Source organism: Neomonachus schauinslandi, chromosome 5, assembly GCF_002201575.2.
Source record: "Neomonachus schauinslandi chromosome 5, ASM220157v2, whole genome shotgun sequence".
In the NCBI taxonomy this organism is placed as follows: Eukaryota; Metazoa; Chordata; class Mammalia; order Carnivora; family Phocidae; genus Neomonachus; species Neomonachus schauinslandi.
In genome coordinates, this window is record NC_058407.1 from 17,651,260 (window position 1) to 17,678,998 (window position 27,739).

The 27,739-nt window shown below is 48.5% G+C and overlaps 1 protein-coding gene across 3 annotated transcripts in view; it reads right to left on the minus strand.

Annotated features, from left to right (window-relative positions):
- The window catches only part of CHST11 (carbohydrate sulfotransferase 11), a 259,142-nt gene that overhangs the window by 217,283 nt on the left and 14,120 nt on the right, over positions 1-27,739 (minus strand). The window contains exon 1 of one of the 3 annotated variants that reach the window (XM_021687590.1): positions 11,163-11,274. The exons of the other annotated variants lie outside the window; for them this stretch is intronic. The gene's annotated coding sequence lies outside the window, so the exon portion shown is untranslated. Of the gene's footprint in view, positions 1-11,162; positions 11,275-27,739 lie in introns of those variants that run through there. 3 annotated transcript variants of the gene reach the window in all.

A 27,739-nucleotide genomic window follows, 5' to 3' on the forward strand; every position in this document is an offset into this window, starting at 1 on the left:
GACAGGTGCCCAACGAGAACACCTGTGCTGGACTGTTGCATAAGTGAGAAATAAGCTTGGGTTCATTCTCAGGATTTGGGGAGGTAGGTTACAGAAGCTGGTGTTAACACAGGCAATCATGAAGAGTCCATCGTAAGTATCTAAGTCAGAGTCCCTCCGGGTCTGGATCCATGGAATCCAGTGTCCTGTGCCACTTGTGAAGGTGACTCTCATTATGCACCCCTGAACCCCTAGCAGTCTGGGGGGCTTCTCCCACAGTCTTTGGTCTTAGAACGAGGGTATCACAAGAGTGGGGTAAAACTCCCCTGTCCATAGTCCCCAACAGGTACTGAGTACCCACTCTAAGCTAGGTTCTTCTCTAGACACTCGGGCACAGAGACATGTTTCCTGCCCCCTTTGAGAGGGGCGAAGAGGAGACCCATCAGCAAATAGCGTACGTCAACCACAGCACGACGTCACAGAATCCCGGGCGAGCTACGAAACGGTGGAGTGCTGCTCCTTCCTTGGGGGAAGCTGGTTAGGGAAGTCATCATGAAGAATATGATCTGGCCAAGTCTGAAGGATGATTCTAATTCTGGCTGTGCTGACGGTGGTGGGAGAGGCAGCTGTGGCGGTGACGGGAGGGCTGGGAGCGGTCACGGTGGTCCCAGCGGTGAGGAATGGTGGTGAGGGGGGCAGTGCCGGCTGTAATGACGGCTCAGCCATTAGGAGAACTGTCCCACCACACAAGTAATCACAAGAGACTTATTTACCCACCACCGTCTCTTCTCACAAGATCAGCATATCCACAAAAAACCAATCATGTCATCCTACATCCTAAGAACAATAATTGGGTGGGTGAGGGTTTGCTTGTATATGAAACTGTGAGGCTAGTAATTGCAGTAAATCACAAAAATGGCCCCATTTCTTCAGTCCTCACTGATGTGCTCCTTTGGCCTTGGAACTTGGCATGTCCTCCTGGGCAGGGCATTCTGCCCCACGTTCCGAGCTCAGCCATGTGATTGCTCTGGTCAATGGGTCGTCAGCAAACATCCTGCAGTGGATTTAAAAGCGTGGCTTGCTGCGTGGCTTCCTGGCCACGGCACCTTTGCTGAACCCATGAGAACTTGCCTGGGCTACCCTGCCCGTGGATGAGTGGCCTGTAGAACACAGTCGAACCACCTCGGTCATGCCGGCCAAGGCCATTCTGGATCAGTGAGCCTCAGACGTATGAGCAAAGCGAGGCAAGAGCACCCAGATATGTGAACAATAAACAATCATCGTGTGCTGCTGAGGCTTAGTGGTTGCTTGCTTGCTAGGCAGCCCTATTGTGGCAATAACTGATAGAGCACTATCGTCCTCGTTCCCCTTTTACAGACGGAGAAACTGAGGCACAGAGAGATAAAGTGAATTCATCAAGGTTACACAGCTGGTACCTGGCAAAGCTGCAATTGGAAAGCAGGCAGGGGCTCTATGGCCTTCGCTCTTACCCATCTCATCCACCTGAACTTCTCTCAATAAAGCAGTAAGAGTTGATTCTTTTTTTTTTTCAAGCTTTTATTTATTTATTTGACAGAGAGAGTACCAGAGAGCGCAAGCAGGGGAAACAGTAGAGGGAGCAGGAGAAGCAGGCTCCCGCTGAGCAAGGAGCCGGATGCGGGGCTCGATCCCCGGACCCTGGGACCTTGACTTGAGCGGAAGGCAGATGCTTAACCGACTGAGCCACCCAGGCGCCCCAGAGTTGACTCTTAATCAGTAGGAGGCAAAGCGCTCTGCCCAGGCTCCCCAGCGGGGCCCTCCGGGCTGGGAGAAGGGATCCTCGGTACCCTGCTAACTGGCGGCACCCACCCTCCTCTAGCCATTGAGTTCGCACTGACAGCGATGAAGGCCGTCTGCTCTCCCAGGAGCTGTGCACCAAGCGGAGGGAGCCTGCACACCTGAGCTCGGCCTGCCCTTCCCGGCACTACACCGGCACCTCCAAAGAGGCCTCCTCAGGGCCAGCACCTGGAGCACGCAGGGGTTTCCTCTCCACCACTCCCCGCCCCATGCTCACCCCTGCCAGGCTTTCCGGCTTGGCAGCAGCAGCGTCTTTTCACACTCACCAGGAAATCTGCAGGAGTAGTGCCTATGACACCGGCCTCGGCGCTCAGCTCCCTCACCTCCACTTCCGGCTTCCGCCCGGCTTCCGCCCGGCTTCCGCCCGGCTTCCGCCCGGCTTCCGCCCGGCTTCCGCCCGGCTTCCGCCCGGCTTCCGCCCGGCTTCCAGGTTACCCCCATGTGCAGGGCAGCTGTTGTGACAGCCGGCTGTGTATGTTCCCTCTCCTGTCCCCCCCCTCCGCCCCCCAACACCTCTAAGTAACGAACGACGACGATGACTTGTCAAGAAGAGCATGAGCCTCTGCCAAAATAAGAGGTCCGTCAGGCCGACTCTCGGAGTTACTGTGTCCTCTACCCCTCGGCCCAGCCAGGTCGCCTGCGCGTTTCCCAACCTCGCTGATCGCCACGGGACGGAAGGCGACCACTCTAACCTGGGGCGCTCGTCCGCAAGGCAGCCCGAATGAATTAGCCTACCTGAGGGAAGCCTACAAGCTCTGCCCAGGGTAAGCCTCCCGCGGGGCTGGAACGCATGGACACTTGAACACAGCCTTCCCAGGGACAACCCTAAGCGGCGGGACGGGGGCAACACTGGCCCGCAGTTAGCAAGGCACGTACATCCGCCTCTCTGCAGCTCCACAAGCAGGTACGACTTTTCTGCCATTTTAGAGATGGGAAAACAGAGGCTTTGCATTATTAACTAACTCCCAGGCCACGTGGCTAATGCGAAGCACTGGGGGGCTTTGAACAAAGATCCACTCCACCTTCTGAGCCTGCTCTGAAACACACCTAATGCAAGATGACATTCAGAGTTCCAAGTGCCCACGACACTGGATGTCTATGCATCTCTGTGATCCCTAAAGCCATGATCAGAATGAGAACACCTGACTTTTAGGAAATTCTCTCCATAGTCACTTGTGGTGAGTGAGTGTAGTGCCCGCGCGGTGTTTTGGGGATGGGAAGGACAGAGCCGACGTCACATCTCTTATCCAACCTCAATTCCCACCCAGTGGCCAAGGGTGGGGCGAATGGGGAGTAAAAATGACATTAGTTATCTGTAAAATTCACCATCACAGAGATAACCCTTCATATCTCCTCCCAACTGGTCCTATTTTAGCAAAGCATTAGGCACAAAGTAGGTAAATAATGCACCGGTGGACAAAGCTGAGTGGCTAAGCAGATAATAATAGTAACGACAATAACAGCTACGCTTATCGAGGGCTCACGAAAGCTGAGAAGTGCCAAGCTCTTTCAAGATGTTATCTGACTCCAACAAATATTATCCCCATTTTACAGATAAAGAAATTGCAGTTTACAGAGGTTAAGTAATTTGCCCAAGGTCACACAGCCAGCTCAGTAGGAGAGCTGTGACTCCAGCCCACACCCCAGTCACTGTGAAATCCATTCCTCTAAAAATCCACTCCTCTAAAAACCCCTGCTATGCAGCGTGGTCCCCAGAAGCATCCACATCACGAGGAGCTTGTTAGAAATGCAGAATCTCAGGCCTATGAAGTCAGGAGCGGGTGGCCCGTTAAATCTGCAAAGCATTCACCCAGACCAGGGTTTCTCAGCCTCAGCACTACTGGTGTTCGGGGCTGGATGCTTCTTTGCTCTGAGGGCTGTCCTGTGCAGGGCAGGACGTTTAGCTGCATCCCTGGCTTCCACCCACTAGACGCCAGTAGTAACTCTCCTTCCTCCCCAAGTCATGAGGACCAGAAATACCTCCAGCAGTGCCCAGTGTCCCCAGAGAGAACAGGACAGTCCCCAGCTGAGAGCCCTGGTTAGACTAGAGCACACTTCTGCGGGGCTAAATTGCTGGCACAGACCAGCGGTTTGTATGCAAAAATTAGAGGCCTGTCTCATTGGCGTCTGCACGCCAAAAAAAAGAAACTCTGAGTTCCAAGGACGGTGTTTGGCTCTAGATCGGTCACTGACTGCCCCGTGAAACAGAAGGTGACAATCACAGATTTGCTCCTCTGTGTCCAGCCCCAGCACCAAGAAGGCTGGACTAGCGCGGGGCTTTGCCCAACCTCACGGCACACGAGAATCACCTGGGAATTGTGCCCGACCCAACCATTCCAGATCTACTAAGTAAGAACCTCCAAATGGGGCCCTGGAATCTGCTTTTTAAAAAAGCTCCTCAAGGGGCGCCTGGGTGGCTCAGTTGGTTAAGCGACTGCCTTCGGCTCAGGTCATGATCCTGGAGTCCCGGGATCGAGTCCCGCATCGGGCTCCCTGCTCGGCAGGGAGTCTGCTTCTCCCTCTGACCCTCCCCCCTCTCATGTGCTCTCTCTCATTCTCTCTCTCTCAAATAAATAAATAAAATCTTTAAAAAAAATTGGTTTAAAAAAATAAATTAAAAAATAAAAAATAATAAAAATAAATAAATAAAAAAGCTACTCAAGAGATCCTAATGTACCTCATCCATGAGTTGGCTTTTAGGAAGTTATTAGACTAGAACATTCCAAAGGGTCCTAAATTCGAGTGACTCAGGCCTCCTCCCCACCCAGCCATGTGACCGACAGCCGACTCGAAGAAACCAGATCACCCCGAGAGTCATCAGGCTGCCACAAGCTGTGATCCAACCTGCATGAACCGCGCACACACACACACCACACACACACACACCCCCCCCAGGCAGGTGCTTTGGGCACGCTGAGGTGGCCTCCGCAGGGATGGCACTCAGCGGTACCAAAGGCAGCACCGTGGTGTCTGATTTTTTTAAGCACACGTGCCATTGCTGCCTAACTCTGCTAATTACATTAACACAGCTGGATCGAGTTGGGGGTGGGGGGTGGGCAGGGCTGCTCCAGCCAAGTGCGGTCATGGGGAATGAGGCACAGACACAAGACTTTTCTGCAGCTGCAAAGCTGCATGAGGTACCAACGTGGCCCGGAGGGGCAAGTCCTTCGCAGTCATCAACTATCCTCACAGCAAGACGATGATTACAAGGATGCTGCCCTGGGTGTAGGAGGTACATCCCCACCGCGCCCCCGCCGCCCCGGTAAGACAGCCAGAGAGCCCGGAGCCATCTTCCTGATTGGGGCAAACTCAGTGGAAGGATCTCTGCAGAGCCAGAAAGAAAAGCTGACATTTACCAGGTGCATTGAACGTGTGAGGCACTTCCTTCGTCGCTTCAGGGAGGCTGGCCACATCTGTTACAGATGAGGAGAAACTGAGGCTCAGAGCCCAAAAGCAGTTCATTCCAGGACCCCCAGAATCCATGGTGGGAAGGATCTGGGCTCTTTCTTTTTTTTTTTTTTTTAAGATTTTATTTATTTGGGGCGCCTGGGTGGCTCAGTTGGTTAAGCGACTGCCTTCAGCTCAGGTCATGATCCTGGAGTCCCGGGATCGAGTCCCGCATCGGGCTCCCTGCTCGGCAGGGAGTCTGCTTCTCCCTCTGACCCTCCCCCCTCTCATGCTCTCTCTCTCTCATTCTCTCTCTCAAATAAATAAATAAAATCTTAAAAAAAAAAAAGATTTTATTTATTTGACAGAGAGAGACACAGTGAGAGAGGGAACACAAGCAGGGGGAGTGGGAGAGGGAGAAGCAGACTTCCCGCTGAGCAGGGAGCCCGATGCGGGGCTCCATCCCAGAACCCTGGGATCATGACCTGAGCCGAAGGCAGATGCTTAACGACTGAGCCACCCAGGCACCCCTGGCCTCTTTCTTAAGACAGCCAGGGGCCCCATCTTGTTGCCTTCTTTTGTCTGCTGTGTCTGAAGGGACTTTTAGGCACCAACTCTCCAATTCAGCCAACACCCCAAAGGTGTGCGCAGAAGCCCCCTCTGCCACACCGCCTGGCCCCGGGAACCGAGCTGCAATCCCCAGAGTTCAATGCCAAGTTACGATGCTCAAGGCCTTGGCCCACAGCAAAACAACTGAGGGACTGTCTGAGCCCACAGCACTTCACCATTTTTCATTCAAGAATCCACCCAATGACTTCTTTTTCCTCTCCCCACAAGAATTTTCTCCCCTCCCCCACCCTTTAAATCCTCATCCATTCAGTTACAGCCCGTCCTTGGCTTTTCTGGTCAGTTCCTGAAGCAATCTCTGGCCACAGAGAAAGGGAACAAGTCCTAATGGGTGCCGGGTGCCAAGAGCGGTCACCGCTGGTGGCCGGGATTCCCAGGAAGGGTCAAGGCAGCCCTGCCATGAACCAGGTCCCCAGTCCTGCTGTGCCTGCTAGAGACCCAGGGCCCGCAGTCTCACTGGTCAGGCCCCGTCAAGTCGAGGCGCGCCCAGGTGAGAGAATGGAAAGACTTAGCTCTTGGCTGCTCTGTATGGGCCTGGAGCTGTTCTAACCAGTTACAGGGGCTTGCTCTTTTATTCCCAAACATACACACTTCTGAAGGTGGGTAGTAATTACCTACCCCAGTTTGCAGGTGGGCAACAAGGCTCTGGCAGGGTTAATGACTTGCCCCAGTTTTATGGTCTGGATTTTGGGGTCCCCCTCCCCCCGCCCAAATTCATATGTTGAAATCCTAACTCCCAAAGATGATGGTATTAGTTGGTGGGGCCTTTGGGAGGTGCTTCAGTCATGTGGGGGGAGCCCTCCAGAATGGGATGAGTGCCCTTACAAAAGAGGTTCCAGGGAGATGTCTAGCCCCTTCTATCAGGTACAGACACGGCTAGAAGGCATCGGCTATGAACCAGAAAGAAGGCCCTCACCCAACCATACTGGCACCATGATCTCAGACGTCCGGCCCCCAGACTGTGAGAAACAAACTTCTGTGGTTCATAAGCCCCTCCTTCTGGATTCTGTTATAGCAGCCGGAGCAGACTATGACACCAAAGTTACACACCTAGAAAGTGGCAATGGTGGGGTTTGCACGCAGGCTATCCAGGGCCACTCACCACCCTGAGAATGTTTGGAAAGGCATATTAGTCCCGTATGCCAACAGCTCCTTCTCCATTGTAGCTTGGACCTTGTATTATCTTATCTAAATCTATGGCTAGCACCTAATCTGTTAACACCTCACTACCCCAAGGGTACACCTCGGACTGGCAGCATCACCTGGGAGCTTGTTAGAAAGGCAGACTCCTAGCCACTGCCCCAGACTTGCTGACTGCAGCGTGAGAAGCTCTGATCAGATACTTTTTGCACTTGATCACTGAAGTGCCAAACGTCTGTCGCTACCCAATTTAGCACCCAGAGCTGTCTCCCAGCTAGCTTACTTGTTAGTTGTTTCACACACGCAGGGGGTGGGGGTGAAAAGTTAAGGCTGGTTGCAGGGGCGATGGAAATAAATTATCACGCACAAATTATCTCCACCCTATTAAATTACCAGCAGTCTAAAGGGAAGACCTGAGCTGTTGTGTTTTGGGGCTGGTATTTTTTGCCCCACAGCAACCAACAGGTACTTATTCCAGCAAGTGGATGTCTTCGTTAACTGAAGTATCTGGTCAACCCGGTCTGTTCTAAAAACGAGGCACGCAGAGGGGCTAAGAGAAGAGAAGCAGGGAGCAGGGGTGTGCTGAGCTGGAGCTAGGAGCCTCTGCCTGCCCGCATGCTGGCAGAGAAGAAGGAAAGTTACGCTGTTTGCTCAGAGCCATGCCCTACCCTAAAATCAGCAGCAGCAGGCCATGTGGCTGATTCCCCGATGGCTCCCAGGTTAAGGACACAAAATCTGCAAACAACAGAACTGGGCTCATGGCCCAGCTGTGAACACCAGGAGGGTGGTCCTATCTGAACAACTCTGTACTCCGTCCCCAGACCCATGTTTTACCTCTCATTCCAGAATGCTCTGGAAAGCTGTTCAGCTTTTATGCCTGTCCCCCTGAGGCTGAGGAACTCAGCCCCTCCGATCCTCAAGGACTCTGAGGGAAATGAAGTGCCCTTAACAGCAGGTCCTGGGACCTAGGGAGCAAACCTACCTTCCCACCCAGGACCCTACAGAGATGGGAGCCTGAGGAACCTCCTCTCAACGTATTCCCTAAAGTCAGCAGACTAATCGGCCAGCCTGATGCAACCATTCTTATTTCTTTCAGAGGATCCGATGCACTGAAAGCCAAAACGCTGTAGAGGAATCCCACACCAACCCAGGGCCAAAGCTGCCTGCTCTGCTACCCAACGGAAACCCCCCAGGTAAGGAACTGGTAATCCCTCTACTAAATGGGTTTTGGGGGGAAAGCATATCCCCCGCTTTCCTGTTGATGGACGGCTCCTTTCTTAGCTCACATAATCTTTTCTACCCACTTCAGAGAGAAACACCTAGCTAAAAACAAATTGGTCTCATATTGGTCACAAGCCAAAGAGCAGAAGATGTCGCAAGTTCATGTGCCTTCTTCCTTGCTCATTCATTTTTAGTATCCTTGGTTCATTTTACCCCTGATTAGCCACGTGGCTTAGAGCAAACCATTTAAAATTCCCCGTGCTGCTTATCCCTAGGCTGGGACTGATACCTCCCAATGTAAAAAATGAGAGGCCAATAAACCCTTTGCAAGCTGCATCCTCCAAAGGGGAGGCACTATTGTACGTTAAGGAAATAAAAGGCGAACTCAGATAAGCTGCCAGGTATTAATGCAAAGTAATAAACCAGGAAAAGGCCCAACAGCAACGTTTTATGGAGACAAAGCAAGAACTTCTCCCAAGGAGGGGGGAGGCCAGGAACTGAGCTTCTAATCTAATAAATCAAAGCGGAAAAAAACAAACCATTAACAAGGCCCAGCAAATGTATCTCAGAAGACAGCTGCAGGGAAAAATAAAAGGAGCTTACAGGTCACCTGGGGTGCCAGATTAAAAATCCACAATCAAATACTGCAAAGCTGTATGAATCTTATTTAGTGCCATCAAAACATAGTTTATAGAGCACTTCCCCGCTGGGCCCTGGGCTGGTCGCACAGGGACAGGGGCTCAGAGGATGCCCTAGACCCACTGGGGGCAGCGTCATGGCCACGGGGGGCCAAGGGAAGACAGCAGGAGAGAAAGGGGATCAGAATGAGAGGACTCCAGCAGTGGCAGGAGGCAGAGGCCCCGGAGAACCCACCCCTGTTTTTGATGATTCCCTTTCCTGTCTTTTTTGGGGGGGGGCGGCTGAACTCTCCAGCATCGAGCTACCTGCAGTCCAGAGCTAAGTGTCTATTTGATTTACATAATAATGCCTTCTCCATACTCATGAAGCTCTCATGAACCACCACCATGGATCTGGAGCCATTTGTCAGGGCACGTTTTCTCCATGTCTTCCTCCTCGGTGTTTTCTTGCAGAAGCCAAGGTTAAAAAATGTACAGTTGGTCCCAGGACTGCATAAAGTTAATAACCCAACAACCAACTGCTGCTCCAGGCTTGGGGGTGGGTGGGGGAGGGCGGGGCAGAGTACAGCCCAGGCATCTGGCCATGGGGTCCCCCAATTCATCCCTTCCCACCCTCACTCAGACCAGAAGGAGGGTACAGCATTTCCACCTCAACTGTTGGGGATCCAATGGTGGGTCACAGGCCTCACCCCAAAAACTCCAACCCCTCATCCCCATCCCCACCCACCTTGGCCTCTACAGAAAGCCCAGGCACAGAAGAGTAAATCAAAACTAACTGCCTGCTTCTCTAACAGCCTGTAAGAAATGAATGAAAAACCTAACATTCCTTCCTTCCCCTGAAGAAAAGACCAATCAATACATCCTTGCTGAGTGCTTGCTCTATTCTTTCAGATCCAGGTGAATTAAAAACAAGAACCATGGACCAGACAGGGAGACCTACATTAAACTAGCTCTGGGAGGAAAAGAAGACAGGCTGGCAATAGTGAGCCACTGAAGTTTATAGAGCGGGAGAGTGGTGGCCATGTTGAAAAGGAGTTAAAAGGATCAAGAAATGATGAGAAGAAATTCAAAAGTGAATCACCTCTCTCTCTCTTCCTATTGCTGGGAAAGGATATAAAACAAAAAGAACTCCTCCCTCCAGCCACCTGCAAACCATTATATTAAAAGTTTCCTAAAAGAAAACCCCCCAACAATGTTATCAGCTGCGAAAGACTATTAAAATCAATGGCTAACTCAAGTACCCCAGCTCTTTGAACTGAATCCTTCCCACATCTGCCGGAATGGACTTTCTTGGAAATCATTAAGAGCTGCACAAACAACCAAGGGCCCTTGCCGACAAGTCAGATCACCCAAAAGTGAAACTGGCTAAAATCTTCAATGGAAAGGGTCTCTTAGGGAAGTTTCCAATAAAAGCATCTTTGAAGGATTGGCTCTCCTGTGAACCGAACTCCACAGTAGATTATTCCGGTCAGGAGACATTAACACCATCTCCATCCTTCATGCCCACATCCCTTTGTTCTTCTGGTTTTTCATGGGGTTGAAGTTAATCCCACCCTGGTGGTTTAAGATCCCCCTAAAACCTAGTCACTTCCCATTCTATCTGCCTGTTTCTCACTACAGGTTGGCAGTAAAGCCTTTAAAATAAAATGGACCCAGATGCTTGGGGAAGTGGGGAAGCGTACATTGGACCCACACACAGACCAGGAGGGAGAGGAGACCCCCCCAAAGATGGGCGCTGTGATTAAGAAGAAACATGAGGCCCAACATCCCTGAAGCCACAGGATCGAACAAAGCAGGGGACAAAAAGATGGACCTGGACGATTGCCAACAGCAGCAGACGCAGGGCAAGGTGGGGCCCTGGGCCAGGTGTCCAGGTCCGCGTGCAAACAGCTGATGAGCGGGCAGCAGGCTTCATCACGCTTGGCCCGATGACCTCCTCTTCTTCACCCCACCTCGGCCACCATCGCTGACCCAGCTCCTCGGAAAGGGTGGGAGGGGTTAGTGGAGACCAAGAGACTTCAGCCCCTCACAGAAAAACCCAGAAAATGACTGTAACAGGAACTTCCCAAGAAACTACTTGTTGAGTACTACTTGTCTATCCCGTGTGAGTGTGTGTATCCAAACTGCCTCTTACAAAGACACCAGTCAGACTGGGTTAGGGCCCACCCATGGGACTTCATTTTAACTTAATCACTTCTTTAAAGACCCAACTTCCAAATACTGTCCCATGCTGAAGTCACGGGGCTTAGGGCTTCAACGTAGGAATTTGAGGGGGGAGATGGGGGGAGGGACACACAATTCAGCCGCCAACAAATGATAATGGCAGTAACTGACCTGTTAAGTGATGATCATATTACGCCGGGCACTTGACGTTCCTCAGCTCATTGAACCTTTACAAGTGTCCTCATTTCTAAGTCCCAGATAACAGCTCCAGGTGCCATGCAGTTCAAATACCCACAAGCCTAGCCACAGAGGTAGGTCTGAGCCCGGGAGAGGGATAGATGGTGATTGGGCTGTTTCTGGATGGCAAGTTCTTTCACACTCCCCCGTTCAATGAGGCCCTGCACACGCCCTATAACTCATCCTTCAAACTGTCTAGGATTTTGTGGCAGGAAATGACACATCATATTTTCTTTGTCTCGTATAAAAAAAAAGAAAAAAGAAGTTTCAGAGGATTAGTCTGTGAGTCAACTTCTTAATGGAGACTTCGTTTTATGGTGCCAAAATCAGAAATATGTAAACAAAACCTATCAGAGAGTGGAGGAGTGGCCCCACAGATTTAATTGGCGCTGCTGGAATGACCCTGTGCCATTATTTACTGATAGGATTAGCAGATGGGAGCGTGCAACCACTCCTCTGACTTGACATAACGTAATGTATTTTTCCTAATGTAATTTGAAGTGTTAGTTAATACAATAATCCAACACAAACAGTAGAGCTGATATGGGGAATTATGGCCACCAATCACGGCAATAGTGCCTAAAAGAAATGGGGCTAATATGATACCTAATCAAAAAACAAAATTAAACAGGATAAAGATTAACAAAAATTAAGCCAAATATTTGACATTTATTCCACAGCTTTCCAGAAAATTTGGGGGCTCGAAGAATGAACCCTGTAATGTAATAATAACTCATTAATTCAACATTCCCCCCCACACACACACACATTAGAAACCAAATTCAGGAGTTGAATAGTGTCAATGAAAAATGTTCAAAATGAATTGTGTCTCTTTCTTCACTTCCTCTGTTATTTACTCAAGAGTTATGGGAACTGAAACCAAAAAAGTACAAAGTCCTTCACAAGCCAAGGGCTTAAGAGACTCGGCTACTGTTCATGGCGTCCCAGCTTTGGGCTGCTACATAAGGCTTCTGTGATGACCGAGACATGGGTCTTATTCCGGAATCTTAACGACTCCTGAGCCCACCAAGGAACTCCATTCTCCAGGAAAGATCTCATTACCTCCTACCTACTACCCTGATATGGGTCAGCTCTGGATGTGGATTTTCTATAGCTTAGGGAGGAAGAAAGAGAGAATTCCATGAAAGCCAGGCTCAAACTCAGATGCAGGCCCTCACCAGCTGTGTGACCATGGGTAAATTACTTAAATTCTCTAAGTTTCAATTTCCTCATCCGTAAAATGGGGTAAAAATGGAACCCTTCTCACAGAGTCGTGGTGAGAATTTAGTCATGCAAAGTGCTTAGAAGACCTATCAGTCAATACTAAATTATGCATTGATGACAACATGAAGTAACAATCAGATACCACCTTACGCCCATTAGGATGACTACCAAAAACACAGAAATCAAGTGTTGGCAAGGATGTGGAGAAATTGGAACCCTTATGCACATGTCGGTGCGAATGTAAAATGGCACAGCTGCTACAGAAAACAGTATGGAGGTTCCTCAAAGAATTACAAATGGAATTACCCCATGATTCGGCGATCCCACTTCTGGCTACTTATCCAAAAGAACTGAAAGCAGGATCTCAAGGAGAGATTTGCAGACCCATGTTCATAACACCACTATTCACAATAACCACGAGGCAGAAGCAACCCATGTGTCCATCGATGGATGAATGGATGAGCCAAATGGGGTAGATACATACACTGGAATATCAGCCTTAAAAAGGGAGGGAATTCTGGGGCACCTGGGTGGCTCAGTCGTTAAGCGTCTGCCTTCGGCTCGGGTCATGATCCCAGGGTCCTGGGATCGAGCCCTGCATCGGGCTCTCTGCTCTGCGAGGGGCCCGCTTCTCCCTCTCCCACTCCCCCTGCTTATGTTCCCTCTCTCGCTATCTCTCTAATAAATAAATAAAATCTTTAAAAAAAAAAAAAAAGGAAGGGAATTCTGACACTTGCTACGACATGGATGAACCTTCAGGACATTGTGCTAAGAGAAATAAGCCAGTCACAGCAAGACAAATACAGTCAGATACCACTTTAGGAGGTGGTATTCAAGTAGTCGAAGTCATGGGATGGGAAAGTCGAATGGGGTGGGGGAGAAGGGGATATAGGGCATCATTCAGCAGATACAGTTTTGCAGGCTGACAAGAGTTCTGGAGATCTATCCCACAACCACGTGAATATACTTCACACTGCTGAATTGCACACTTAAAAATGGAAGATAGAAATGTAAATGAAAATGGAAATTTTATGTGATGTGCTTTTTTACCACCATTTAAAAAAATTTTTTTTAATTACGGTTTTAAATCTCTCCACACGGAAACAACTGCGTTGTTTCTGTGTTTTAGAACATGAACTCTAGATGCATCCAAGTCAGCCAGCTAGATCCCCACCCCTCCCTCAGCGTGAGGGTTCTGAATCCGTGGTGGCACAGAACTAACGCCCACAGATTGCTCAGAGAAGGGGTACAGCTCAGCGTCGGGAGTCAGCTGCTAACGAGATCAGGCTCGGAGGAGTTTTGAGAAGTTAACTTGAAAAGAAGTATTGTGCCTTAAAACGGATTCTATTTTAAGACTTCGAGACAAAAATCCTTCCCCTGGGAAACTGCCTCCAACTCAATGATCACATCCTCAGGAGCGGAGACCCTATTTTTCATTTTGGAGATGTTAGCACTGAGCCGTTCCAAGAGGAGCAATGACAAGGAACATTAATGCGTGATGTGTGGTTCCAAGGCAGCGAGGCCTGTGGGCACCAGGGAGGCCCCGGCCAGAGGAGCCAGCCAGCAAGCTCTCAAGTTCCAGGGTCCATCTTTCAGCTCCACGGCAGCCCTGCAGAGGGGACCCTGTTGGAGATTTGGGGAAATCGGCCCAATTCTATCCACCAGGCTGTAGCCCCAAGTCCTAATACCGTGGCTGGGTCACGAATAACAAACAGCTCGTTTCTGCACACATACACCCCCCGGGGAGCCTCACACCAATTGGCTTGAAACGCTTCGGAAGGGACTGCCTTTCGCAGACCTTAACCACGTCTTCCTACGTCCAGGTTCCTCCCCACCAGCCTAAGTCCCAGTGAGCATCTGCCTGAGCAAGAAGGAGGCTGAAGCTTCGCAGACTCCTCGAACCCTCAGGCCTTCAATCACCCCTCCACGGCCAACCTGAAGCCTGCTCTCCTCCCATGTCTCCCAGGGAATTAAATCCCGCCTTTCCCACTTAGGAAGCATCCGACACATCTGCAGACGCTACTCCCCCTCTCTCATATGGACATTCCAAAGCCACTAGATTTCAAACCAGCACGTCTTACTCACCTGTGCACCCCCAGCAGCACTGCATCTATCAGGTACTCAGTAAATGTGTGCTGGAGGAATCACACTCAAGAGCCCATTAAACAGCCCCTGGCTACCTGGTTCCAGGCAAAAAGCTCTTTTCCCCTGAGCATCTCTGATGAACAAGCAATCAAGATCTTGTCCCACCGCTAGACACGGGTTCCAAAGCACACCCAGAGCAGAGGCTCCCCCCATGAATGGGATGGCCAAGGCTTCCACGGGCTGCTGGCGAACCACAGAGCTCGAACACACCATTTCCAAGACAGGCTCGTTTCACTTTCTGATCTTCTCTTGGTCAAGAAAATCTAACTTGGCTGAGAGACGGAAAGAGAGTTATAGGTAGGCGTATATATGATTTCAACTTGAAAGTTTCCTCTGCTTTATCTTGGATTCTTGTGAATAAAACCTTAATCTGCTCAACTGATGTTGTGCCCCATGGTGGTATCTCCAAGCTAAATCTCGTTCCAGAAGCCTCGTTCAATAGCCAGAAGTATAACTTTAAAAGGAATTCCATTCTTTACTCATAGCTTCCAAAGGGCATTAACAGGGATTTACTCACGCAATGAGTCAACAATAATGCTTATTGAGTTCTTACTTTGGAGCAGACCCTGGAGTGTGTGCCAGGGATATACAGGGAGAAAAAACAAAGGCTCTGCCCTCAGTCAGCCTCTATTCTAATTGGGGAAATGGGTGATAACAAGGAAAAAGAAGAAAGAAGCTAATTTCAGAAAGTGATACTTGCTCTGGAGAAAATTAAAGAGAGCAATTTAATAAGGGAGAATTCTTTAGACCAAATGGTCAGGGGAAGTCTCTGTAAGCGTGTAACCTCAGAAGCTGAGACTGAATGATGGAATCAGAAAGTCTTTAGGAAGAACAGCATTCCAGGTGGTGGGAACAGCAAATGCAAAGGCCCTGAGGCAGTTCTTGAGGCGGAGAGACCTGGAGCACAGCAAGTGAGACCAAGAGTTGTAGAAGACAGTCATGAAGGTGGGCAAAGGCTGGGTCTGCAGACCCTAGTAAGTGATAAGAATTTCATTCCAGGTGCAATGGGAAGCTCTGAAGGATTTTGAGGGGACTAAGGTAAACTACGGTACAGATCTATTCTAAAGAATAGATCATGGGGGTGGGGACAACTCTTCATTATGTAGATTTTACTTGTATGCTTTGGCTAACTTCTCCTGTCCATTCTATCCCAGGTCACTCTCAGAAAAGTCTAGATCAAATGAGGTGAGTATGGTGGATTGTCTCTGATGGTCCTGAAGGGTGGTATCTGGGGGAAATCTAACAGGTTATTCATTTCATATGTACACAATGAGAGAATACTTGCAGAGAGCTTAAGATCATACCTAAATGCAACAGGCTCTCAGAAATATTTGCTGGATAAACGAGTAAGTGATTAAACACACTGTTTCCACTTAGCTCAGTGCCAAGACAGATCAAAAAAGTCAAGGGACACCCTGATACTCAGCACAGCACCTGGTCCATGGTGGGGGCTCTCAACAAGTTAGAGCAATGAGTGAAATGTAAGCAAAATGACAGGTTATGCTTAAGATTGCCCTGTATTTTTCTCTTTGAATGACAGTCAATATTTTATTATTTCTCAAACCTGACTCTAGAATTCTGGCTACAGTTCAAAAGCAGGCATTCCTGAGATCTAAATGTTTTCTCTTCAGACCCATCATACATACTAAAACATTTTTTTGGAATGTCAGTTCTTGTTGTGATGAATCCATCCTCTCTTTTCAAAGGGTGAAAGCTGTCCAGTGTCCACTCCTCAAATTCCCCTGACCAATGTTTAGCAAAAAAAAGTTTCAAGACTTAACCTATTACAAAAATGCAGCATCAAACCCAATACCTCTCTTGATTTTGTTGAACTTTTCAAGAATGGAAATCACTGTGCTTATACTACTTCATCTGGGATTAGCACAAGCTCAAGACAAAACACGTACATGGTAAAGTTTTCTGACAAAATCTCCTATTGTCTGCAATTTACCTCAAAACACTCCGGCACCAACTGTGTGACATAGCGTACGTCCGTGTTAATGGTGGTGTAGTCAGGTAACATCTAAGGTCCCTAAAGAGGAAACACACACTGCCAGGGATGGTTAGTATTTGCAAACTAACAATCAGACGCTCACTGCCCATTGGCCGTCCAGTAGCATATCCGCCATCTTTATCTCCCACATGCACCAGAAGGTGGGAAACTTAGCATAATGAATACTGGAAATAACTCCACACTGGAAAAGAGAGGGGTGTTCAAGATGTGTGGTTTGGCTAGACTTGTCTGCTTTTTCTCAACAAATTCTAGGCCAAAACCTACATCTTTCAGAGTACACCCTGGCCCAGAGTCCCCTCTGGTCTAGGAGCAGACATTTTCAGAGGATTCTGTGGCCTGACCCAGCTAGAAAGTTAGCTGAATGCTTCCCCAGAACTTTCTCACCTGCCCTCAGGGAAACTTCCATGAGAGGTACAGAGAACCTGAGAGGACAGACAACTGGGACTTCATCAGGCTCCGAGCACAAAACATAACAAAGGCTTATGGGGCTCCTTGCTGGAAAATGTGCATGAGGCAGGGTTTGGTCTAAGGCTTGCTTTCTTCATAACATTCCCACAATCGATTCTATGGGAAGCCCAATGGCCCTCGGCTCCCTTGAAATGCCAGAGACACAGATCTCTGCCAAAATTAGGCATAATAGTTGTTATGGGCTGAATTGGGTCTCCCTAAAATTCCTATGTTGAGGTCCTAATCCCCCAGTACCTCAGAATGTGACTATAATTGGAGATGAGCCCTTTAAAGAGGTGATAAAGCTAAAGTCAGGCCGTTAGGGTGGGTGCTAATCCAGATCTGACTGGTGTCCTTAAAAGAGGAAATTTAGACACAAAAAGAGACACCTGGAGTGCGTGCACACAAAGGAGAGACCACGTGAGGAACTCAGTGATGGGGCAGCCATCTGCAAGCTGAGGAGACAGGCCTCAGGAGAAACCAGCCTGCCGACACATGAATCTTGGACTGCCACCTCCAGAACCCTGAGGAAATACATTTCTGTTGTTGAAGCCCCCCCGGTCTGTGGTATTTAATACACGGCAGGGCGGTCCGAGTGGACAGCAAACAGGCTTCGGTACACACACACACACACACACACACACACACACACCCTCCACCTGCAGGTGCCCCAGGATGCCCTAGCTGGCAGAGCAAATCCTCACTCTCCATGGTGCCTTGACCTGGCCTGCCTCCCTGGACAGGACAAGCCCCTGTCTCCTCCTCCCTCAGACACTGGTCCCCCTTCCCAGAAGTCCTGGCTCCCTGACTAGCTAGCTTAATTTAAAAAAAAAAAAAATCTACATAAAAAATTAAGTTGTCAGATAACATGTCTTTTTGAAACTTTAAACAGCATTTAATTTTTTTTTAATTTTTTTTTTTTAAGATTTTATTTATTTGCGACAGAGAGAATGAGAGACAGAGAGCATGAGAGGGAGGAGGGTCAGAGGGAGAAGCAGACTCCCCGCCGAGCAGAGAGCCCGATGCGGAACTCGATCCCGGGACTCCAGGATCATGACCTGAGCCGAAGGCAGTCGCTTAACCAACTGAGCCACCCAGGCGCCCTTAAACACCATTTTAAACATGCAAAGAATATATACAAATAATAAAACGAATTATAACCCAACCTCCCACTTCTTAGATTTACTTTTTACTTGTTGTTGTTGAACATTGTTGTCTGTGCCTGTTAATAGTGTTCTTAACCTGAAGGAGCCGGCAACCTCTGTTCAACGGATGACCTTGAAAGACATTCGGCTGCCTCTCCAAGTTCAACTTCCTCTTCTGTAAAATAGGGACAATGAGAACCGCTTCAAAGCTGTTGCTTAAACAAGATATTATTTCTAAGCCCCCTGTATAGGAGGTGGCAGGCCCTCATGAAGAGGCGCCACTGTTATTAGTCTAGTAATTATTGCTAACAACAGGGTCGTCGTTGTAAGCCAGAATTTCTGACGGAGTTGTGGGGTGGGGAGAAGGCTATTTTTAAGCAGACAGAACCTAAACTCATCCACGGCTGGGTTCTTCATTTAGTCGGCGGGGGGGGGGGGGGGGGGGGGCATCTACTGTGTCCACCAATGGATTCAACAAAAGCAAGGTGAGACACGAAAATATCTCACACCAGAAATGTGGCTTGCTGTTGCTTATCTGTAACTGTATCCAGCTATGCCTCTCCATGGGATTGCTAAATTGGACTATCGTGTATTTGTACGACAAAAATGGAAACTAGCAAGACCCCAGTGCTTTTAAAACACGTTCCCTCATCAGAAATACCATTTCGGCTGCAATGGGAGTGTAGCAGGGCCCCAAGCTGGGGTCTCCCTAGTCCTCAGGAGGAGGACTCTTCCCTCCAATTTGCTTCGGGCCCTTTCCAGCTCTACACTCCGTGGTTCCATGCTTTGGTTTATCCTAGGAAACGGCCCTGGCAATTGGGGCCTTTCATGGGTGTTCGTTATAAATAGGCACCACAGTGAGGCCTGACAGAGAAGTTCCAGGAACACACCCTCCAGACAGTGTCTGCATCCAGAGGAACGAACCAGAACACACAGCTCATGAACCCCGGGCTGGCTCTCTCAAACGCTCACGCTCGCACGGGCCGTGAGGCCCAGGATTAAGCTCGGGCTAATTAACCCCACAGTCCAGCCCAGCAACAGGCAGCAGCCAAGAGGCACAAAGCCAGACCCCCAAAAAGCTGAAGTCATCATTTTCAAGAGCCAGGCGCACAGCGGGTCGTTCTCAGGCTCCCGACCTGCCAGTAGCCGCAGAGTGGTCCTCAGCTAATATTCATTTCCATATTATTAAGAAAAATCCACGCTGACTTTGAAACACTTTTTTCCCATGGATGCAAAGGGAGGCAGGAAGACAGTGTGTGACTCAATTACATCTGCTCGAGAATATAGACTAATAATGATCATATTTTCCCTAAAGACAAAAATCTAAAGGTCGAGCAGGAATGACTAGCCGGATCATGCATGGAAAGTAGTACAACGAAATGAAACTCAGCCCAGCAGAGAAGGATGTCGGGAGGGAGAAACACACACGCACACATGCACGCGCACACAGAGCTGTGTGATTTATGCTCCAGCTCCAAACCAAGTCAGGCTGTGCCGAGGCTCCCTTCACCTCAGATCGCCCTGCCGCCTAAAAATGGTGTGTCGAGTGTTGCACTCAGAGTGGAGGAGGAAGGCGGGCCAGCAGGAAGTCTGCGGTCAGAGGTCTTTTCATTTTCCCACTATTCCCATTTTCAGCTCAAGCGCTCACGATGAGCCCCACCGATCATGAAAGCACTGTGGCTACCGAACATTAAAGATGCTTTGGGTCTGAATGCAAGGCTCCCCCCCCCACCACCACCACCCACCTCCCAGCTCCGACAATGGATGGGAGCATGAAGAGGTGCCCCAATCTGTCCTCTTTTTGCAAGGAAAGTCTAACCTGATGTACAGCTGTCACCACACAGAACTCTGAAGTCAGAGCTGGCTGTTAGATGTCCAGGCTTCACCTTCTGGGCTGAGAGGGGGGCCGGGATCGGTGGAGCTCCCGATGACCGTGGGCCCTTCTTGGGACCTGCCGGCCCAGGCCACCTGCTGCTGCTGAGTCTGGGCCCCGTGCTGCCCCTGTGACCCACCCCCTAAGTGGCTTTCTAAGATCAGATCAGATACAAATGTCCCTTTCGGTGACCCCTTGTATTCTCCACTGGAATTACCTACCATTGCGGAGGTCAATCTCTGATTTTGCAGAGCTACCCAACCTGCCAGAGATGTGTTTCTCAAAATGAGGTCAGGGAACGCCCTGAATCAGAATCACCTGGGGGATCTGTCTGCCAAATAGAGTCCCACCTGAAACCTGCTGAATCCAACCCCACATCTGCATTTTGAGCAAGCTCTCCAGGCGATTCAAGAAGCCCATGAATATTTGAGACTCACTGCCCTAGTGCAGCAGTCCCCCCCAAAAATTTCCAGGGGCGGGTTTAAAAGAAACACACATTTCTGGACCCCCACAGCCTGCAAGAGCTCCCTCCCTGAATCCCTGATAGAGACCGTCTGGCGTGGGGCCCGGGAATTTAATTCCCCAGGGAGCACCCATGTTTGTGAGCTCCCGACATCAGGCCGTTTCCCCCAAAAAGTGGCCCCCACTCCTTCCCCATCCTTTTCCTAACCCCCACTCACCCATGTCTTAGAGAAAGAAAGCCTTCTATGAGCACCACCACACGCCGGCCGCCAGTACCAGATTCGGTTTCCTTACCACAGCCTCTCAACATCCTGTCCTCTTTCGTATGCCTTAGCTCACCTGTTATTAAATACGTACCTGTTTCATACTTGTTTAATGTCTGATCGTCCACTAGACTGAGAAGAATGACAGATATGTATCACTGACCACCTACAGTGTCCCCAGACAGCGACCCCTGTGTGTTGCACCTACACATAGGGCAACGCTGAGAAGCCAGATCCACTGATTCCAGTTGGGAACAATTCCCACCAGCAAGAAATGTGTTCTTCCTGACTCTGTTAGTTTCCCAGGGCTGCTGTAACAAAGTACCACAAACTCAGTGGGCTTAAAACAACAGAAACTTACTCCCTCCCAGTTCCGGAGGCTAGAAGTCCAAACTCAAGGTGTCGGCAGGGCTGTGCTCCAAGACCTCTGGGGGAAAATCCGTCCTTGCTTCTTCCCAATTGTGATGGTTCCTGGGGTTCTTGGCTTGTGGCTGCATCTCTCCAGTCTCTGCCTCCCTTGTCACATGGCCTTCCTCCTGTGTGTGTCTCTGTGTCTGTTCTCTTAAAAGGACACCAGTCTTATTGGACTAAGCAACCCCCCACCCCGACTCCAATATGACCTCATCTTAATTAATTACATCTGCACTGACCCTATTTCCAAATAGGGTCATATTCTGAGGTTCCAGGAAGGACATGAATTTTAGAGCAACACCATCCAACCCAGTCCACTGACCAAGCAGAGGTTCATGAAATATACTTGCATTCAACAAGGACTGCGCAGATAACCATCTGAAGTATAGAACCCTAATGCAGCAGAACGAGTGGTTAACCCCCAATATCCATTCTCTAGCTCTCTTTAGAGCTAAAAGGCCAAAATATTAGCAGAGCACATGACCGCACAGAATAAAGACTACCTTGCCCAGCCTTCCTGGCAGACCACAATGGCTGTGACTCAATGAGACATAAGCAGAAGTAATGGGTGCAAGGACACACCCTCCACCGCACCTCTCTCCCTCTTCCCGCTGGCAGGATGAAGACATGGAAGTGAGTCATCTTCAACAAGTGGATGAAGACACAACCTTCGGTAGAGCAATGCAACAAGATGGAAGGCATGTGAGCCTCCAGCACCACGGAATCACTGCATCCACCCAGAACTAGTGGCCCAAGGAAAATACGCACTATCAGCTTGTTTGGGCCACAAGAGTACTTGTGTCTTCCTAAAACAGGAGGTAAATGGACTCAAAAATTCATGTCACCACTTTAATCCAAACTGGTTTTCCAAGCAGCAAAAATAAAATTCCAAAGAATACTGTCTACTCTAAGAGTGCAAGGTGTCTTTTTAATCCAATTACAGATTTTTCACCTCTTGCCTTTCTTGCCTTGGTTCTTCTTCAGAAAAAAAAGAACAGCCTTCAATAGCCCATGGTGACCCTGGACCACAAGCAGCCACGATGCCACATGGAGACCACATCGCCAAGGCCACACTGGAGCATGCCCAGATGCTGTCTTATTTTCCAAAATCGTTTCCAAAGCCCATTCTAAACCTCTTACTTTAGTCACAAGATAAGTCTTAGCCGCTCTTACCTGAGCTCTTCAGTCAAGGCATTGTGAACTTCTAGGATTCCACAAGCTGGCTAGAATTCCTGCTGGCCAAGTGATTAAGCTGGTATCAGTTGTCATTTTGGTTTTGCGAGGTGGCTCCTCCCAACACTCTCAACACGGGTTTGATGTCATAGGTACAGCTCAATACAAACACTGTGTGGTTTCTGACCAATGTTCAGTGCCCCATCTTAAACAATGCATCCCCAGTTTTCTTTGGAAACCATTCTCTCCCCATTCTCCCCCATTCTCAGCTCAACTCTTGGACTGGGCATGTGACCCCAGCCACACCAATGATAATCATTCATTCATTCATTCAACATATATTTATTGAACACTTACTATAAGCCAGGCACTGTTCCAATAGTTGGGGAAAGGACAGTAAACAAAATATAAAAATCCCTGTCCTCATAGAGTTTACAGTTTAGGACTTTTATGGGAACTGCTGTGAATGAGAGGTACTCTTTTTATCGGGATTGCAGAGAGGATGGGATGGTGGCTGGAACTGCTGGCAGCCATCTTGCCACCAAGAGGAGAGAGACAGCGCATTAGACCTGATGCTAGAGTGCTTGTACCCTGCCACACTTTTTCAATTCTCTGTGCCCAGAAAAAAATGGTCCTTTTTTTGCTTAAACCAGTGTGAACAGGGTCAAGGAGAAGGAGACCTACATCTGAAAGTCTCCTGACCAACCAATACCTTAAGCTCCCTGAGAAAGGTATTTGAGGCAAGTTCGGAAATGCCAAGTAAAAACAGGTAATTTTTCCGAGAAGGCCCACTCTTGAATATTCTTCACCACCAGGCAGTATTTTAAAGTTTCCTTCCATGTTTCCATTTCCAGTCTTAAAAACCACCCCACTAGGGGCATCTGGCTGGCTCAGTCAGGAAAGCATGCAACTCTTGATCTCAAGGTTGTCTAAGTTCAAGCCCCACGCTGGGTGGAGAGATTACTTAAAGATAAAAATCTTAAAAAAAAAAAAAGACATCCCTCTATCACCTCCTAGAATGGAGGAACCAGTTCATGGCCTCTCCCACTGGGCATTAAGGGCCAAACCATATCAACAGCTCCAAAATGACCAGAAACTAGATGGTTCCAGCCACCTGGCACTCTTAAAATTCCCTTCCATTTCTTTTTTTTTTTTTTTTTAAGATTTTATTTATTTATTTGACAGATAGATACATAGCGAGAGAGGGAACACAAGCAGGGGGAGTGGGAGAGGGAGAAGCAGGTTTCCTGCCGAGCAGGGAGCCTGATGCGGGGCTCGATCCCAGGACCCTGGGATCATGACCTGAGCCGAAGGCAGACGCTTAACGACTGAGCCACCCAGGCGCCCCCCCTTCCATTTCTGATGGCTACAGGTAGCATCACCTTTACCTCCCAAAGGACTAAGTCACAATGGCTATTCTCAAGGTGGTTACTGGGTCCCAGTGCCTCCCATAACTGCTTTCAGCCCTAGGCAGGGATCACCATGTTCCAGGGCCCTCCGTGTGCTTACAGTTAGCAGGAGTGTCTGAACTAGACACAGATAACCAAGGTTAATTGACCACATCCTATTTAACAGGAAACCTACCAGCCAGCTATTTTAGAGCTATTCTCACTTCCCCTCAACCTCTCCTCCCAAAGTGCAAAGTTGATAGGAAATAAGAGTGTGCAAAAAGACAAAAGGGGGGAGTGACAGTGAGGACCCCAGAATTCTTTTTCTTCCCAGATTTTATTTATTTATTTGAGAGAGAGAGCACAACAGAAAGCACAAGAGAGAGAGGGAGAAGCAGACTCCCCACTGAGCAGGGAGCCCGATGCAGGACTCGATCCCAGGACTCTGGGATCATGACCTGAGCCAAAGGCAGACGCTTAACTGACTGAGCCACCCAGGCGCCCCAGAATTCTGACAGAAAAAGGCTTAGGGGAGTCTCCCTGGTGGAAGAGGCAGGAGGCACTGCATCTGCAAACAGTGCATTTCTCTTCATGTGTGTTTTGGGGTGATTTGGTGTGGGCTGATGGAAATTGTGGGAGGGTTAACGTTTCCCCTAAGCCATCCCTTAATGCTGCCATTAGAGTGGTTTGCACCCAGTCTTAACTCCAATACCAAGAATAAGTGACTTACCATTCTTATTTCAAAGACATACTATAGAACTCAAAGACTTATGTATAAAAATGTTAATTATAGGGACGCCCGCCTGGCTCAGGTGAAGGAGCATATGACCCTTGATCTCAGGGTCCTGAGTTTGAGTCCCACATGGCATGCAGACATTTTTTTTTAAACTTTAAAAATGTTAATTATAGCATTTTTTTAAAGGGAAAATCTTGTTTTAAAATGTTCAAGAGAATGACTGAATTAAACCCATCAAGGCTTCCCCTCTGGAGGCACAGGCAAGAGAGATGTCACATGGGAACCCCATCTGCCCTGTGTGCGTGCATGTGTGTGCGTGCGTGCACGCACACGCATAACCATCAGCAGTGTCTTTTACTTTTGCAAAAGGAAAGACACAGTCATCAGCTGGATTTGGTTGTGTTTTTCTCTCCCCCCATGCCCCTGCTTCCTGTTTAGGGGAGTCTGTCCCCCCAAACCTGAGAGCATCACCAAGATTCAGCTGCCCAGAGAGGCTTCATTCTCAGACCACCGCTGACCACGACTCTTCTGGGGGTACAAGGCACTAAAGAATCGCTCCACGGTGCCACGGTATCTTGGTCCCTGTCACTGAATGAACTCCCTCCCATCTGAATTCCTTCCTCCATTAGCTGAGGACCACTGGGTACACAATGCCTCCTAGAGCTATTATTATGTCAACTGTAGAGCAGTTGTCCATTTTCTTTCCCACTCAGGGAACATCCCGCTATATATTTTTCCTCCTCAGTCACAGAAAGGAGGTTTGCACACAGACACTAACCCCGTGGTTGGCAAACAGAAGTAAGTTCTCAGCAGGGGCGCCCGGCTGGCTCAGTCAGAAGAACATGTGACTCTTGATCTTGGGGTCATGACTTTGAGCCCCACACTGGGCGCAGAGATTACTTAAATAAGTAAATAAACTTTAAAAAGAAAAAAGACGTAAGTTCTCAGTAGAGCATTTGACGTCTGACAGACCCGGGATCCCAGCTCTAGCACTTAGCAGCTACGCGTCTCTGTCCACTCAGGCTACTATAACAGAACAGCAGAGAATGGGTAGCCCATAAACAAGAGAAATGTATTTCTCACAGTTCTGGAGTCTAGAAGCCCAAGATCAGGGTGCCAGCATGCTCAGGTGGGGCTCACATCTGGCACCTTCTCTCTGAGTCCTCACATGCTGGAAGGGGCAAGAGATCTCTCTGGAGCCTCTTTTATGAGGGCACTAATCTCATTCCTGAGGGCTCCACCCTCATGACCCAAGCACCTCCCACGTTCCCAACTCTTTTACTTTTTTAAGAGTTTATTTATTTATTTATTTTGAGAGAGAAAGAACTCAAGTGTGGGGAGGGGCAGAGGGAGAGGGGGAGGCAGGAGAATCTCAAGCAGACTCCACACTGACTGTGGAGCTCGACACGGGGCTCGAACTCATGACCCTGAGATCATGACCTGAGCTGAAACCAAGAGTCAGATGCTTAACTGACTGAGCCACCCAGGCGCTGCCAAAGTTCCCAACTCAACACCATCACCTCTAGGCCTTAGGATTTCAATATATGAATTTGGCAGGGAGAGGGAGAACAAAAATTTAGACCACAGCGCTATGTTACCTTAAGTCAATTACAAGACATGTCTGCCCCCCACCTAAAAACGAGGATGCCAACAGAGCCTCCCTCACCAGGCAGTTGAGAAGACTAAAGCGTTTAACACCAGTGAAACAAGGCACAAAGCAAGGAAGCAGCTAAGATGGATCTTTTAATTGAATTTCAACCCTGAGGATGATCCAGTGGCCTCGCAGACACGCACTGAGATTGTGGAGATCGCTTTCAGACCAGCGCTGGCCTACTGATGAGTTTCCCTTTCCCTGAAAGTCTACTGCCAAGGTACTTTGGGACCATGAAGGAAGTTCTAGTCTCTTCCCAGCTGTCCAGTGGAACTTTGCCCTGTGCTTCTTGGCTCACTGACTCAGACATGCAAGCACGTACTCAACAAATATCTATTTTATAGCATGTCTGCGACAGGAGAAGCACCAGGGACACAGTCCGTGCTCTCCTGAAGCCTGTCACCTAGTGTGGACCAAAAATGAAGGGAGGGCATCCACGCTGAGTCTGAGGCAGGCTCTGTTGGGCATCTGGCCGACAGCTACATCAAACTGGCTGTAATCAGTAAGACCTACTATTTCATATGCAGCTGGCTGGAGCATAAATGGACACAACCGTCTAGGAAACAATTTGGCTATGCTTATCAAGAGCCTTCACAAATTTATGACCTGTGCATTCCCATTCTGAACATTTATTTCAAAGGAACATTAAGAAACTCAGATAAAAATTCATGTATAAAGAGGTATACCATGGCAATTTTTAAAAAGGGAAAATCTTTCTCGGAAATGTTCAACAAAGGAGAATGACTAAATTCTATCCATATGATGACATATCCATATGATGGAATATTATGACATCCATGATGAAATATTATGGTGTTTTCAAAGAAAATTGGATGACATGAGAAAATACCCATGATTCAGTACTAAATGGTAAAAGCAGATATGCTATACTATACACACAAGGCTTTCATCTTTGTAAATATATATATATGTGCACAGAAAAACAAACTCGAGGTTAACAGAGATCCTTCCTAGGTGGCAGGGATCAGGGATGACTTTTTTAGAAGTGGATCTGTTTTTTCAAAATTCTCTATAATACCCCTGAATTAATTTGATAGTCAGAACTATATATGTGTACATATTATATATATAAATTATACTATATGTTATACTTATGTTATATATACATTATATTACATATTATACATGTTTATACATATATATAAACATTGCTTTACTCTGACATTGCATGGCAGGGGAAGGGACAAGGGTAGAACAGAGCCAGTGGGGTTGCCAACCCTGCCACTTGATAAATTGTATACCAACAACGTCAGCTCCAAGACAGGGATCACTGTCTGTGATTGTCCCCTGCTGCTTCCCTAGCACTTGAAATTGTCCTGGCACACACAGTAGGCATTCAGTAAATGCTTGTTGAATAACTGGATGAATACCTGGAGTCCAGCTCCAATGTTCCTCCTCTGTGAAGTTCCCTGACCTCCCCTAAACTAATTACTCCTTTCTCTCTAGCCACCTATAACCATTATGACAAAGCTCCACAGCCAACAATTATGGGTCCGCCACCACTTCCTAAATTACAAGCTATCTGAATGCAGGAACTAAGTCTTATTTAGATTTGTCT